The sequence below is a fragment of the Hordeum vulgare genome, chromosome 5H, assembly GCF_904849725.1.
Source record: "Hordeum vulgare subsp. vulgare chromosome 5H, MorexV3_pseudomolecules_assembly, whole genome shotgun sequence".
Taxonomy (NCBI): Eukaryota; Viridiplantae; Streptophyta; class Magnoliopsida; order Poales; family Poaceae; genus Hordeum; species Hordeum vulgare.
Genome location: NC_058522.1, coordinates 288,648,982 through 288,665,347, shown reverse-complemented (window position 1 = coordinate 288,665,347; position 16,366 = coordinate 288,648,982).

Below are 16,366 nucleotides of genomic sequence, written 5' to 3'. Positions count from 1 at the left end.
TTCCGAAGTCCAAGAGAGGCAACGATGCCATCTTCGGCGTCATCGACAAGTTGACCAAAGTTGCTCATTTCCTGACGGTCAAGGAGTCTATCTCGGTAGCTCAGCTTGCAGAGCTGTATACGTCAAGGATAGTCTCTTTGCACGGTGTTCCTATGCTCATTTCTTCAGATTGTGGAATCATCTTTACTTCCAAGTTCTGGGATTCCTTTAAAACTGTGATGGCTACTAATATCCGTTTCAGTACAACTTTCCATCATCAGACAAGTGGCCAAGTTGATAGAGTCAATCAGATCCTTGAAGATATTCTTAGAGCTTGTGTAATTTCTTTTGGCATGAAGTGGGAAGATTGCATACTGTTTGCCGAGTTCTCATACAACAACAACTTTCAAGCAAGCTCACGCAAGGCTCCATTCGGGATTCTATATGGTAGGAAGTGTTGTTCCCCGCTTTATTAGTCTCAGACTGGTGAGCACCAGATTCTTGGGAATGACATGATTGCTGAAGCAGAAGAAATATGTCGTGTCATTTGGGATAAGCTCAAAGCAGCTCAGTCCCGTCATAAAAGTTACTACAATAGCAAACGTCGTGACATGACTTTTCAGCTCGATGATTTTGTGTATCTCAAAGTGTCTCCCATGAAGGGCACTCAGCGCTTCGACATCAAAGGAAAGCTTGCTCCTCGCTTTGTTGGTCCTTACAAAGTTGTTGCCAAGAGAGGTGATCTTGCATATCAGTTAGAGCTTCCATCCAACTTATTCAATGTGCATGATGTGTTTCACGTCTCTCAGCTCCGGAGATGCTTCAAGACTCCCGAGCGCGCAGTTGATCTCCAAGATATCGATCTCCCGCCCGACCTATCCTACCATGAGCATCTGATAGCAGTTCTTGAAGAGACTAAGCGCCAGACCCGCAATAAGTCAATCAAGTTCCTCAAAGTGCAATGATCACATCATTCACACAAAGAAGCCACTTGGGAGCGCGAGGACCACCTCCGTTCCGAATTCCTAGAGTTCTTCCAGTCCTAGATCTCGGGTCGAGATCCTCTTGTAGTGTGGGAGAGTTGTGACAGCCCCAATGCAATCCCCCCCTTGTAATCTTTCCTTGTAAGGCAACCTTGTGATGTTATGTTAAGTGGTATGAGTTTTGGTGTCATCATTTCATGTGCATCATGGCATCATGCAGTGCATATTTTCCCTTTTGGTTTTGTCTTGTGTGGATGTGGGTGCACCATGATGTGATGTGTGAGTGAAATGTCTGGTTGTGTTTGGGCTTGTGCAATGTAAGTGGGTGCAACAAGAGTTTCTTCAAAACCACTAGTTGCACCATAGGATCAAAAAACCCTCTCTCCTCTCTTATTTTCTTGGGGCAGATTTCTAAGTTTCAGTTTTGCCCCAATCAAAAAGTTCCTCCTTTTCTAAGAATACTTCTTGTAATTGTGGACGCAACCCATGTGGTGTTATGATTAGTTTCCTTTTGGTTTTGTTTTAAAAACAGAGTCTTATTGAAATAAAATGCACTTAAATTTTACTCTTCAAAAATGACCAATTTATAATGTTTTTACGAGCCCAAAAGTATTTTTATTTTTGTTTAATTCCTTTTCTTTTGCCTCTGCCATTATTTCTAAAGCAACTTCTATTTTTTTATTTGCAAACAAGAGTGAGAGAGTTGGCCCAGGTGCAATGGTTTCGGCCCAGCCAGCCCAGAGTCGCGTCCCTCTTCTTCCTCGCGTGCGTCACCTTTGTACTGCAGCAGGGAGAGCACCCAATCTCCTTTTCTCCTTTGACCGACGGAGCAAAGACTCAGGGTGTGGTCCATAAAGCCCTCCTCCTTCATCTCCAACCCTAGCCCTCTCTCTTCTCCCCCTCTCTCCCCCTCTCACGCTGCCAGGGACGAAGCAGAGCACCGTCGCCGCCATGATCAGCTCCGGCACGAGCTCAATGCCGGCGTAGCGTCGTCCTCGCCTCCTTCCCCGTTCGGTCCTGGAGCAAGCAGTGCACGGGGGCGTTCTATCTTTGAAGGGATCGGACGCAAGGGACTCCTTACTCGATGTCCATGACGGCAGGCCCCTTCCTCGTCTCCGTTTCCTCCTCCTCTTCGTGCGGATCTCCGTCTCTGATACCTCGGTAACACTGCAGGAGCAACATGTAGCAGCACATCGCCGGCGTCCCTCTGCTCCAGCAGGGAGACGCCTGTTGTTTAATCAGCTGGGGTGAACCCCCCCTCCTGAGCAGATCCCCCTTCGTAGTCGACTGGTTCTATGCGAGCGCAGCGACCCTCAGGTCGGGGGTTCGATTCGCAGCGCCCCCTTTTATTTTTCCTGTGTATTTTCCTTGTACATTTTAACTTGTTTGATGCCTTTAAACTAGCACATACACCATAGCAGCGCAGTGGCAACAAAGCCACACGGGGTGCAGAGGTTGTGGGTTGGAGCCTCGCCTCCCCCCTTTTGCAATCTGGGGTTTTTTCCCTCTGTTGCACTTGCAGATTATATAGCATAGAGGAATTTCGTCCCCTATGTAGTCAACGACCCTGTCCTAGCCTAGTGGTAGAGTGTGTGTGTCTGTGTGTGATGAGGTGGTGGGTTCGACCTTCACCAAGCCCCATTTTTTCCTTTTCCATTTTAAGTGTGAGTGTGTGTGTGTGTGGTGTGTGACAGGTGCGCCCAGGGTCCACTTGGCATGCTTTAGGGGCCCTGGTGAGTATAACAAGTGGGATCCCCCTGATGATTATGTGTATATTGTTTTCTGTGTGTGTTTTATGATGTATTTCTGAATCTGGAATATTTCCACAGGAGGAATATACCAAATTTGACAGGTTCAAGAATAGTTCCTGTTCTTGACATTAGTTGAGTTTGATCGTGTGTAGAATTTTCTTGCTGTTTTGTGGTGTTTTTCTGCATGCATATATAGGAGTATGATATATGGATTTGGGGTAGAAAAATCCGAGGAATGAAATGGTGGCACTGGATTAAAGATTTGGGTGGTTCTGCAAAAGTGCCACTTTGTGATGAGGTGACCCTTGGTTATGTGTGTAGGATTGATTTTGTGCATATTTAGAGTTTGTGCATGCATGCATCATTTTGATTGTTGCATAATCTCTGGCTGGTGTTTATTGGATGATTGTTTCTGTTGGGTAGCTACTGGGTTTGGAAACTAGTTCGAGGAGACCGGTGAGTTTTTGTAGGAAGATCAGGAACAGTTCCACTCTAAAGATAACACAAGCAAGATTATCGTGATGTTGACACCATATCTAGCTTTGTTGTTCTTAGTTGATTCGTTTCCATCATTAAATCTCCACTGCCTACCACATGATATATAGGCCATCAAACATTGCCATGAAACCTTAAACACTTCCTGTCGTGGTTTGTCACGGCAGATGTCCTCGTGAAAGGACTTAGTACTGGAGCCATCGCACCTTGGTGGCGACTCAAAGGGGTTAAGCGGGAGAGACATGGCGAATTATCCAGATTCGGCCCCTCGTGAGGAGGTAAAGGCCTACGTCCTGCTTTGGTTTGTATTGATGTGGTTTCGATTACAAGGAGGGCGTAACTCGCAAAACCTAGCACTCGATGATTTCTAACCTATCCTCTTCTTCCCTGGGACTCGCCTTTATATACAGGTCGAACCCTTAGGGTTTTACAAGGGTACTTTCCTTCCTACAAACCGTGACCCTTGTGGTCTCTAAGTCGCCGTCCTTCAAAGCTTGGAGACCTTCCGGAAATCATAAACCGCCATACGACCTTGATCCGGCCAGGCCAAGGCCCAAACCACGCTCATGTGAATCGCCTGACTTGGTGACCGGGCCCAACTAGGGCGGGTTATTAACAGGTAATATCCCCAACACTTCCCGTCCTAGCAAATATAATTTGGCTAAGTTAGGCTTGCTTCATCCATTATCATTAGTGTTGCTAGTTGCAGGTGCAGGCTGGTCCATGTTAAAACATGGGCAATTTGATATCATCTTTTTTTAATGCTATATAATTAATGCACCTATATACTTGGTAAAGAGCGGAAGGCCATGCCTTTTGCCAGGTGATTTGTTCTGTTCTGGCCGCCTTAGTTTTTGGCTACCAGTGTTCTATTCCATAACCGAGCGCTCCTAACACGTTCGGGGTTGTTATGGGACCCCCTGGGTAAATCGTTTAATGTTAAGGCTTGTCTGGCAAGACCAAACTTTGGTGTTACTTTATTAACAACTTAATAAAAATCATAGGGAATAGCTACCCCGAGGAATCTAATCAACCCCCAAGGCAACTCGGGGGATGTCTATCCGGCCACTGTACATAGTACTCACCCATCATGTCCTAAGAACGAGAAACGGGACTCCTATCGGGTTCGTCGACACGTCGAGAGGTCTTGTTGTAATTGTCTTACCTTAGCGATATATCTTGTAAATTGGGATTCCGGTGAGACTTTGGGTCTTCTGAGAGTTGAGGTTTTCCTCTAAGGAGTCCGATGAGATGACGAGTTTCGTGGTCGAGTATTACTATGCGGCCTATGGTAATTTGTGATGGATTAGTTGGAGCACCCCTGCGGGGTTAAATCTTTCGGAAAGCCGTGCCCGTGGTTATGTGGCAATCATGGATATTTTGCTAACATCCGGTTCTAGATAACTTAAAGTAACTTAACTAAAATCTGCCAACTGTGTGCTTAACCATGACTTTTCTTTGAGAGTTCCTTGTGTGATCGAGAATATGGTGGGGTTATGAATGACGTAAGTAGGTGTTCAGGATCACTTAGCGATCATTATTAGATCTCGACCATCTTATGTAGACCACCATAACTTATTCCTGATCTTCTTAAGTTAGTCACGATATATTCCTTGGATGCTTAAAACTCAAACACTTACCCCAACCTCACCTACTAACTTAGTTAGACTCGATACCAAGGTCATGAGATTGCTGACTCCCGTGGTTCATAGTTTACTACAACCACTCACAGGTATAGGTACCCTAGATGAAGACGTTCCCGGGGATACCCAGCTGAGGTGGGAGTTCGATGAAGATAGTGGGAGGCTGTACGTGACGTATCCCGAGGATTAGAGGCACTTGGTCATGATCGTGGACCTAGCAATGCGGGATAGCATTAGCTTTTGTCGTTTATCTTTTCCGTAGTCGGACCCTGCTTTCCATTTGAATAATACCTTGATACCCATACTGGCTCCTACATATTCTACGAAGATCTTTATCGGTTGAACCTTTATATCAAGGATTCCGATAATCCCGTATGATGTTCCCTTTGTGAATCGGCATGTTACTTGCCCGAGATTCGATCGTCGGTATCTCTATACCTACTTTAATCTCGTTATTGGCAAGTCTCTTTTCTCATTCCATAATACAAGATCCCATGAGTAACTCCTTAGTCACATTGCTTGCAAGGATTATTGTGATGTTGTATTACCGAGTGGGCCCCGAGACACCTCTTTGTTATAAGGAGTGACAAATCCTAGTCTCGATTCACGCCAACCCAACAAACACCTTCGGAGATACCTGTAGAGCACATTTATAGTCACCCAGTTATGTTGTGATGTTTGATTCACACAAGTTATTCCTCTAGTGTCCGGGAGTTGCATGATCCCATGGTCATAGGAACAGATACATTGACATGCAGAAAACAGTAGAAATAAACTCACACGATCATTCTCCTAATGATGTGAACCCGTTATCAAGTGACAACACTTGTCTATGGCCAAGAAACCTTGACCATCTTTGATCAACGAGCTAGTCAACTAGAGGCTCACTAGGAATAGTGTCTTGTCTATGTATCCACACATGTATTCGAGTTTCCAATGAATACAATTTTAGCATGGATAATAAACAATTATCTTGAACAACGAAATATACTAATAACCAATTTATTATTGCCTCTAGGTCATATTTCCAACACTGGTGGAGATAGCTCGGATGATCTACCATGTCTGGTATCGTTGTTTTTCGAATGTCTGAGGTAGATGAGTTTGCGGAACTTCTCGGATATGTGTTGATAGTTGCGGGAATGGTCATGCAGCTGATTACATTGAATAGGTTCCTAGACCCGCAACCTGATAGGATAACCAAGAAAGATTTTGGAAGTTCTTAGGTGGGAATTCAAGTAGTTACCTAGGATTATCCTTCCAACAAATGCATGTTGGGTTTTGTATTTGTTTCTAGCTTTTTTCGCAAGACTCATCCTTTGTTTTGTTGGAGTATGGTAATTCGAGTTTATTAGATGTCAAGTGGTGATTCCATATCTTCCCTAAGCGGTGTTCTCATATTTCCATGGGAGTGTTAATCCGTTTGCTCAATCAAATTCTCATGTTAATTCTTTTCAACCGGTGTGCTACTCTTCAAGTCAATTCAACCAGCTGCAATTATATTTGGAAGATCAATCTCTTATTTATTCCGGAGTTCGTTTCATCCGTCCCAAGTTGTCTTTGTTTTTCAACACCCTCACGCCCTTTTTCTTCAGTGATTTAACTATCGTCCAATTGCCTTTCTTTCAATGTTGCTTCTGCTATCTCTTTCTTTTGTATAGTATCTGGTGATTCATTGTGAACATGATCAGGTGATAAGTTCATCATTTCTTCATCTCCTTTTTCTTCTATGTTGGATTCAATTCATGCTTTTGATAGTTCCATCCTTTAAATGCTTTTCCATGTTGGAAATTCTTGCCCAAGCCTCTCTATTTATTCCCCTCTCTATTCTATCCGAAGTGTGGAAGATATCTTAGAAGGTTCGTGTTTCCATGCAAATCCTTACAATTATTTCGAGGTTCTCACCTGAACAAGTTTTCATTTGTAATGGTTCAATCTCTCTTCCTAAGAAATCGTTTCAACGCTGTTTTCTTTTGAGTGGGCCCAAAACCCATAGGTTTTTCTGAGGTTCTTACTTGACTCTTCTAATCTTTTTCGAAGATCTTAACCTCTTTTCATATATGTCATCAGAATTATTTTGATCAGTCACATTCCTTCTCCAAGATTTATTAAAATTAATTTTCAACATTGGCTCAACCTTTAATTCTTCATTATTCCAGAGTGTCTCACTAATTCTTGATGGTGTTTCTTGCCATCATTCTCTCCATTAAAGATTCAAGAAGAGTTCCTCTTTAATCTTTGTCCATTCTTTTGAAGATTCTCGTGTCAGCTTGTGGTGACTCTCTTAAATTGTTTTCGATCATGAGAAATTCCTTCATTATCAATCCGGTGGATTTCAGAGTTGTTTTCATTTCTCGATCTTGTAAGGGCCATCATTTCAGAAGATTTCTTCGTTCTCAGCTTTCAGCTCTCGATCTCAGATTCTTCTTTATTGTTGTTCCTTTGTTCGTACCTCAATTATTCTGGTGTTTCGTTCAAGTTTTCTATTAGGCAGATTATGATCTCTTCCTTCTCATGTATCTCCATTCAGTCTTGGTATCCTCATTGGTTTGGGAATTCTTACCGGTGGTTCATTCAAGAGTTCTTCAAGTTTGTGTCGTCTTTCTCCAATATTTTCAAGAAGAATAAGTAGTATGCCAAATTCGTTGCTTGTCATCGTTTAACTTGATGAAGGATAGGCATAACATAATTCTTATTCTTTTTTCATCAAGGTGATTTCAATCCTTCTTCTGGTGTTTTTCATGATATCAAATTCTTCATTCTAAGTTTTTTATCTTATCCTTTTCAGAGTTTTTAGTCTTCTCAAGTAACTCTTCACGAAGTTCCATCTGAATCTTGCAAGGTCTTCATGATAAGTTCAAGTTTTTTATCTTGTTATTTTCAACCTTCATTTCTTTTGGTCGTTCTTATGCATTTAGAGGTTCGTCATGGTGGTTCATTAAGGATGTAATTATTTCTGGAAGTATTCTTCAAGATTCTTGCGGTAGTGCCTCAAGTATTCTTTATCTTGCATTTAAAAGAGAAGTTCTTCCTCCATTTTCCTTTGAGGTGGTGTTATAGCATTCTTGATTCATGAGGAGTTTGGAAGAGAATTTGTTACAAGAATGAGGTAGTTAAACCCACCAATTTCTTCGATCATGAGATATTTTCAACCCATGATTTCTTCATTGAAGTTATTTTGGATTGGGTTTCACCTAAAGCATTTCCTAAGGATTGTTCCTATTTTGGTTTTTGTCCATGATCTAAGTTCTCAATGCACCATATTGCTGAAAGAATTTTTGCATATCTTGTTGTTCCCAGGTAATCAATTGTTTCCCTTAGTGGCTGGTTGTCACCTCATAATTTTGAAATGGTCTTCATAAGCCCACAACAAGTTTGTTCTTTTCGTTGTTGCTTTTCAAACAACTCCATTCAATTCTCCTTTGTAAGGATGCTTTCAAATCCAATTCTGGTAGAAGTTGTCATTTTCTTCTACGTCAAATGATCTAGTTTCCATTCTTTGTTCCGGAGGCTTTATGATGTTGCTGTCTTTCATCAATTACATTGTTTTATCAAGGTCGTGTTCTTTCCTTTCTTATCAATTTAACCGGAGTGTTGTGTCATCTTTTCAAAATCTTCTCATCTCATCATGTTTTGCCTCTCTTTCCTACCGAAGTGTTGCCCAATTTTTTTTGAATTCTTGCTTGTTTCTCATATCATTCTTCATTTCTTGTAACCTTCAGGTTTCGTTGGTTTCACTCATTTGTCAAAGAAGCAACCAAGTTTTACCTCTTCCTTTCTTCTTCCTCTTCCAACTTTCATTCTAAGATCTCGGGTTGGGGTCTCTTATTAGTGGAGGAGAGTTGTAACAGCCCAGAATCGACGGTCTAGAAGATTCCCCTTTTTATTCCGTTGCCGCTGTGTGATCTATCTGGTTGTCGCATTCATCATAACATCATTCGCATCATCTGCATTGCATCAACACTCCATTATCATCATCTTTTCCCAAACTTGCATCCATTATTAGTCGCCAGCCCTTTCTGTTATTGTCATTGACCGTTTCGGGACCAACCATACACGCATGTGCCCGCGACATCGTTAATTTTTTTTTTCAAAAGTGTGTATAAAATATTCTCATAATGGGTTGAAAGTTGGCGTGCGTTCTTATTTTATTGTAGGTAGACCACCTGCCAAATTTCGTCGTGTTCGGAGGTTGTTTGATACAAGAACCGTTAAACCTATAGCGGCACTATAGTCGGTTTAATTGTCGAACGTTTTAAGTGTTTAGAAAAACCTATCATGGGCCGCAAACCTCCCTCTCTTCTCATACTAAGGAACGCTACTCAGCCCACTAAACCCACCTAGTCTACCCCCTCTGTTTCGGACCATACGATTTGGATCGTATGGTTGATATCGGTGCAAAAGTCCCTAAACCTAGCTCCCTACTATATATGGAAGCATACCCCCTGCCTAATCTGGCCAAACCCTAGCCATCCCTTGTTTTCATGCCAACCGACCCCCATCATGCATCCTCTCTCCTCCCAACATCGCCGGCCAGCCAGGCCCATCGTGGACCCACCCCGAGTTCAGATTCGGCCGCCGCCGCCAGCAAACAGTGCTCATCCTCGAGCTCCCCGCGCCGGAGCTCCTCGAGCTCTTGCGCGCGAGGACCCAAGCCAGGGTCGCCACATGCGCACCAGACCTCGCTGGAGGCCATGGGCAACTCACGTCGCCAAGCTGGACCTAGGCCAAAGCCCTGCCTTCTCCTCTCTCTCTTCCTCCCCCACCGCCATCTCTTTCTCTCTCGCCCCTGGTGTCCCTCTAGTAGGTCCTCCCCGCGAGGGGCAGCCGTGGCCTAAGCTCTCCATCACCCAGATCCGCCTGGTATTGAGGAGATCCTGTCGCACCCAACTCCCCTACGCCTCCTCGTCGGCGGGATACGCCTCCCCCCGTTGCCTTGCGTTGCCATGGCCTCATCATGGACGTCCTAGAGCGAGGAGGATAATGCCCTCGACCTCCAGCACTCGCAAGGCTCGTGGGCCGAGTCGGGAGCTGCGACCTCGCCACCGCCCCGACCCATTGCCCCAACTGGCCTAGTCCAGTGCCTCGGCCAGCCCCACCGTTGACCGCATGGACCGGCCCAGCTCCCGCGACCCGCCCCAGCCTCTGCATCGACCGGCCTGCTAAGGCCCAAGGTGGGCGCCACCCACCTACCCCACGCCGCGTGCGCTATATTGTATTAGACACTCACTTTGTGCAGCCGAGTAGGACTATATTCGACACGATGTGTTTTCGTTCTCTTTTGAGAATTTATTAATTATCCATGGATTACCAGATTTGCAGAAAAACACCTATTCTTCATGCATAAATAACTCCGCAACCGTGCATCGATTTAAATGTTCTATATATGTAAAATGTTCAGAATTTTGTGTAGTTTAATAATATCCCACTCTCACATTTGTTAAAAATGTTTAAACTTGATGTTCGCATTGATTTGCATAAATTCCATGCTTAAATGATTTATTTCATAATTAAATAATCGTAGGTCCAAATTAAATAAAATTTATATGAAAAACGTTCTACTCTCCGTGCTCTACATGTGTAACATCCCAAATTTTGGAATGTTAAAAAATTTATTAGTTGTTTGTTTGTTTGCTTGTGTGATTGAAACTTGAGTGGAAATTTGAAACTTTTCAAAACTTTTGAATGAGAGGGAATAAAATGACTTTCCCCTTCTCCGGTGAATTCAAATTCAATCATTTTAAAAAGCAAAGAGAGAAGATGACGTGACTTCTTCAACTATAAAGAATTTGAACGGATATTTGCATTTGAATTCTTTTGCATTTCTATTTGTTTTCTTCGTGCAAGAAATGCCGGCAAATACATTCTGTCAAACAGAAAAGAGAGGAGGAACATGACCCTCAAACACACGGGCATTTTGAAAGTTATTTGAACCCTAAAACTTAGAGGGTCATTTGAAAATTATTTGCAAAAGAAAATAAATCTTTTAGGCAATTTTGTGAAAATAATTTTTTCTGAAGTTTTTATTTTTGCCGTGGAAAAATGCCCATCATTTAGATTTTATTTTTCTGATAATTTTAGTATATAGAAACTCTATATTCCGAATTGATTTGATTTCCCTTTTATTTTAGTTTCCTAGTTTTGAAAAAGGAAAGAAATCGTGTTTAAATGGAAATAAACGGTGGCCCATTAAGACCTTTCCAAAAACTGGCCCAACAGGATCTTCTTCTTCCTCTATCTCCTTCCTCACGTGCACAGGAAACTTCCATAGCCATGGTGAGAGGAATCTCCACCTTCCCGATCTCCTTGCTCCTTCCTTCTCCGAGCACCCCGAGCCCCTATAAATACTCCCCTCAACCTCCTCTCCCCATTTTCCCCATGGCCCAGCCCCTCCCTCGTCGGAACGCAGCCCCCACCTCGCCTGAGTTCGCCTCCAACAGGAACTCGCCGGAGCTCCTGCTGCTCCCTCCCGTCGCCCCCACGCCCCGCCGACGCCACCAACCTTCCGCCCGAGCCCTCCTCCATCACCTGGACCCCTCCACCGCCTTGGCCGGCCACCGGAGCAACCTTCCGGCCGTCTTCTCCAACTCCGGCGACTAACTCCGGTGAGATCCACGAAATCCCGTATTGCAGTTTTTTCATATCTATTAGTGTGTAGCTCCAAATTAGATGATTCTTTTTGCGTTGGATAACAAATTTTATGCAGTTTCTGTATATATATAATTTGTCTATGTTTGGATTTATAAAAATTGAATTAGATCAGATTTGATTTAAAGCTTGTTTTGCTTATTCCAGGAGTTTAAAAATAGCTTTTAATTTGATTCTTTTTTCTGCTGTTTTCTATTGATCATATCTTTTAGTAGTTTAAGTTTAATTTTTTTTTAAATAATTTTACTTAGGGTTTTAAGCAAAACAGATTCTGTTTTAGCCTTTTTTGTTTTCTTGCTATTTATTTTGTATTAATTGTTCTTAATTTGTTTTTTTTAATTGTGACAAGTTATATTTTGTTTTCTGATATTTACCAGTAACTTTTCAACAACAAAAAAGTTTTATTTTATTTATTCTTATTTGTTTGCATGGAATCAATTCTAGTTCTATACTAACTTGCGAATTGATTGCATTGCTAGTTTGATTTCCTATTTTGAAAATACTTAAAAAAATGTTGTTTTGTAAATTTTACTTCTGTTATCTTAGTTATTTTTATATTTTGTTTTCTGTTATTTTTTCTATTTTTGTGTTTTATTTTCTGTTAGACAAAAACTGTTTAGTGTTTGACGTAGTAGAAGACTCCCTAGTCTTATTTGAAGTTTCCTTCGGAATCCTATTCGCTCTCTCTCTTGTTTTGATTGCTAGAATGATTGCTAGTATGAGTGTTATGTGAATGATATGTTTGTTATATAGATTTCATCGGAGAGTGACGAGTAGTCTATCAAGTTATTTCTCGAGAAATTCTTCTTCGTCAACATCACCAGGCAAGTCACTTTGATCATACTATCACCTATGTTTTATGCATCGTAGTTCTACCATCCTATGTCCAATTGCATGCTGCTTAGGTACTTGGAAATTCTAGTATAGATTGTAGTATCATGTGGTAGGCACACAACAACCTCGATACTTGGCCCCGGGACGACAAATTTCATATTGCTATGCTTGAGTAGACGGGGTTTCGGTTGAGTGCATAACACGAGTGATGCGAGGTTGATTAAATAATCAAGACCGGTTAAGACAAGATTTTCAAGACCTCAGGACGCAATGCAACTCTGGGTGAAGGACGGTTGATCGGCTCCCTGGAGAACCTAGTGGATGACCCGGGATGCTAGGGACGGCCATGACATCCTGCGGAAAGCTTCACCCAGGCTCAAAGAGACGGACGGATATATTCAAGACCCAAGGCTTACCTGCATAGCCACAAGTCATTATGGGCTCTGGCTTGGTTGGACAACGCGGCGACTCTGGACAGGCGGTGCTAGCAGATGTAGAAGAACGATAGGATTGGATGGGCACCGACAGGGATTCAGAGGGACCCGTTGAAAGACCTTGTTTTGATCATCTGGTCTTCAAACACCCTGAAGTGCGAGGACATACACGGAGGCGATCAAATCTTGTGGGGAACGTGTGCAAAACTCTGTAGAGTACTCAAACCTAATCGATTAGCCGTGTCCACGGTCATGGACTACTTGAGCCAAAGGAACTGAAGTTATCTGGATTTCTCAACACCATTAAATATATTTGATGAGGGTAATTATTGACAACTCAGGTACAAGAATTGGTTGGCGGAACCATCTCGTTAACAACCAACAATGTAGTAAAATTTTGCTTTTAGCCCTCTCTTGATGTAGGAGAAAACTTGCTTTCCGCTAAAAACTTATAGCCCCACCTGCCATATATGCGTATAGTATAGATGATTACTTTTCACCCCTCTCTTATGTGACTTGCCGGCATATTCAATATGCTGACCTACACGGCTGCAACGTCTTATGTTGCAGATATTTTTCTTCGACGAGTAAGAGTACGATTCAGGGTTACGGTCTACACTCAACTTGCCGTTGGTGTTTATTGGGACTCCACTCCCTTGACTGCTTCCGCTGAAATATTTAAGGTATATATCAGTTTTACGCTATTTACATGTGATTGCACTTTGATATATACATTGATGTACTGTGTGTGCCAGCATACTGATCCAGGGATGGCACAGATACACAGAGGCTTGACTCGTTTTGAGTCGGGTCGCTACAACATGATTGTGGAATTTTCATGCATAAGAAATTGCATTTACATGCTCAAATCTCGGTTGCAAGTGCTTTATGAATAGGTCTAAACTATTATTTTATTCAATCTTGCATGGATAATTGCAACTAATCCGTAGGTCTTTTGCATGCGATTCCTTCGTGGGATTGTCCTATGTGATGTCTACATTGATTCCATTCCTTTGGATGCCATGTAAATTATCATTAACATGTTCATTTGATTCTCCCAAGGTGCTTTCATTTTAAAAATGCTAATCATTTTTCATAAAGTTCCATTTTGCGAACCTCGAATTAAGCAAACCATGCCTCTTCTGATTGTGTGAAATGGAGTGATTTGTAGTATGATATGACTAGATGCTGTTAGTAGGTTTCCCATGCCATGTACGTAATGTTTAGCTGTAGTTTTCATCATGTAAACATGCTATGAGAATGTTGATGTTTGTAGGATCAAAATAATTCTAAGTCTGAGAATCTGATTATTTCCGAATGCCATGTTGTGTTGATTCTAGCTATGATTGTGTGCATAATTAGACCTTGCTAGAATGGAATGAAATAAAGTGCATCATGCCTACTAACATGCAATAAATTTTCATGCCATTATATGACCTGTAGCGTGTGTTTTTATTGCTGCCTATATGCCTTCATGATAAAAACTCCACTGTTAAAACTGATAATTTCACTAAGTCCGATACTGTGTTCAAGTAGCCATTTTGTGAGCTCAATTCCTAGTGATCCATGCTTCTATTCAATTTGTCGTTAGGATATGCTTATTGTGCATCTTGTAGACTATTGCCCCATATCTTATTTGTGTATTTTAGAATCATGTAGGTGCCTGTTTTGGTGTGTATAAAATGCCATGTTGCTGTTTTGAGCAGATTATCACTATATCTTGTATTGGTTATATTTGTGGAACCGTTGCTATGTTTTGAACATTCTATATATGAAACTTGATTAGAATCTCATGTAGCTTCATAATATCTTGTTCCATCCATGATTTAACATGCTTGTGGTTGTCATTTGCATACACTTTACATTCATGGCATAATATATTATGTTGGTCATATCTTTTAGACAGTACCTCCATTTTAAATGATCTATATATGTAAATAGACTAGAATGACGTGTATAATCACATGGTGTATTTTATTTCCTATTCAATAAATATGCAATATATTTAGTTCAGATCTGGACTAATTTTGAAATTAACATATGGGGTCATTTCGGAAATGCTATATGTTATTTCTGACCTCATTTAAAATGTCTAGATATATTGTTTATTTATGCTTCACCTCTTGCCTTGTTTAACAACATTTAATTTTATCGTGTACCTAAACGAGAGTGAACTAATTATTTTAAATGTGGAGTTTTGGCAATATGCAACTCGTTGCATATTGAACTTCACTTAATGTGTAGTATTCATTGTTGTGCTTGTCATGCCCTGCATATTTAAACGGGTCATGCATCATACTTGTTTGCACAACATGCCATGTATACGTTGTGGTGTACATCATCTTTTGATAGTTGTTTCCGGATTGTTTCTTCTTGATAGAGTTTTGAAACCGCTTCGGAGTGTGAGGATTCATTCGACTACGTTGGTTCGTCTACTTCACGGATTCGTTCTTCTTCCAAGCGAGATCTCAGGCAAGATGATCATTGCCCTGGATACCACTACTCTCATTGATATGCTAGTTTTCTCGCTTCTATCGTTATGTCTTGCTACCTACCACTTAAATTTCAAGCCTCCGAAAAATTCCATGAAAAGCCTCTAACCCCCTCCACATCGCAGCAAACCTTTGTTTGGCTATGTTACCGCTTGCTCAGCCTTTCTTATAGCCTTGCTAGATGCAGGTGCAAGTTTCTTTCCATGTGACAACATGGATTCCTTGATATATCAGAATATTATTGATATTTACTTAAATGCACCTATATACTTGATAAAAGGTGGAAGGCTTGGTATTTTGGCTCGGTGTTTTGTTCCATCTTTGTTGCCCTAGTTACTTGTGTACCCGTGTTATGTTCCATAATGAGCGCTCCCAACATGCTTGGGTTGTCATGTGGACCCCCTTGATTTTTGTTTTGGGATAAAACTCTTATGGCAAGGCCCAACATTGGTACTATATTTTCCCAATAACTAATAAAATTGCATCCAGACTTCCCGAACACCGTGGATAATTAATCAACAACCCGAGCTAGTGCTCCTCATGAGTGTTGGTCGAAACTAGAGCACTGTGCGGGGCACTCCGGGGTAGCTCAGGGGATATCTATAAGGCCACCATATGTGTTGCTTATCCGGTAGTGTTGTGAGAAAGAGATACACGCGGCTCCTATTGGGGTTTGGCCTGTCGAACGGTCTTGCTGGATTTGTTTTACCCTTCTCGAACGTCTTGTGCACGGGATTCCGAAGATAGTTTGGGCTAGCTCGAGGTTGAGGTTTTCCGCCGGAAGTTCCAAGGAGACTACGGGTCTTCCATGGTTGAGATTATTCCACGCAGATTGTGGTAGTTTGTGATGGACTAGTTCGAGCATCCTGTAGGGTTAAATCTTTCGGAAGGCCATGCCCGGGGTTATGTGGCAACTTGGAAACTTTGTTTAACATTCGATGAAGGAAAATTTGAAGTAAGCTCAATTAAAATATGCCAACTAGGTGCGTAACCGTGACTATCTCTTCTCGTGACTTCTGAATCCGAGAGAGAACACGTTGGGGTTATATTTGACTCGACAACACGTGTTGAGGATCATTTCTTGATCCTTATGTAATAGCCCGTAAC